The 977-nt window shown below is 35.6% G+C and overlaps 1 pseudogene; it reads right to left on the reverse strand.

The window, feature by feature from the left end:
* Positions 1 to 447: 447 nt before the first annotated feature.
* Positions 448 to 572, reverse strand: LOC116574681 (annotated as a pseudogene).
* Positions 573 to 977: the final 405 nt, after the last annotated feature.

The following is a 977-nucleotide window of genomic DNA, read 5'->3' on the forward strand; positions in this document are numbered from 1 at the left end:
TTTCTACAAGGGAGCCAGTACTTCTCAATAAATGGTGCTGGGACAACTGGAAAGTCGCAAAGAATAAAGGTGGATCCTCACCTAATATCTTATGCAAAATTTGATTCAAAATGGATCAGAGACCTGAATGTAAGAGTTCAAATTACAAACGCTTAGAAGGAGACATGAATACATGTTCATGACCTTGAATTTGGCAAAAGATTCTTAGCTATGACACCAACAGAATGCACAACAATGGAAAAATAGATAAAATGGACTTCATCAAAATTAAAACTTGTGTACTTCAAAGGATACAGTGAAGAAAGTATAAGGACAACCTACAGAATGGGAAAAAATGTCTTCAAGTCTTACATCCAACAAAGGGACATGTATCTAGAATATATAAATAACTCTTACAACTCAACAACAAATGGAATACATTAAAAAAAAAAAAGGATCTGAACATATTTCTCCAAAGAAGATAAACAGATGGCCAATAAGAGCATGAAAATATGCCCAACATTATTAGCAATTAGCAATAATCGCGCCTCGGATAAACCTCATTGGCTACGATACTGCCACTGCGCAAAGCTTCAACATTATTAGCAATCAGGAAAATGCATGTAAAAATACAAGGAGGTATCACTTGACACCCCAGGATGGCTAGAAGTGAGATTGAAATTGAATTGAAAAGTCAGGTAACAAGTGTTAACAAGGATGTGGAAAAACTGGAACTGTCCTATGCTGCTGATGAGAATGGAAAATGATGCAACCACTTTGGAAGAGTGTGTTAAGCACTGAGGGCCTGTCAGATAGCAAACATTCAATGACTGTTAGCTATTAGTAAATTACTTGGCTAGAGGTGAAAATCAAAGTTATTCTTTGGTCCTGTATCTATACATAAAAGTCCGTACTTTCTTATAAAGAAATTAGAGTCATGTTGTTTTCCAGAAGTTGTCTTCCCATTGACTGCAAATAAAGAAGAAAAAACTACAAGC

This window comes from Mustela erminea, chromosome 15 (assembly GCF_009829155.1).
Source record: "Mustela erminea isolate mMusErm1 chromosome 15, mMusErm1.Pri, whole genome shotgun sequence".
Taxonomy (NCBI): Eukaryota; Metazoa; Chordata; class Mammalia; order Carnivora; family Mustelidae; genus Mustela; species Mustela erminea.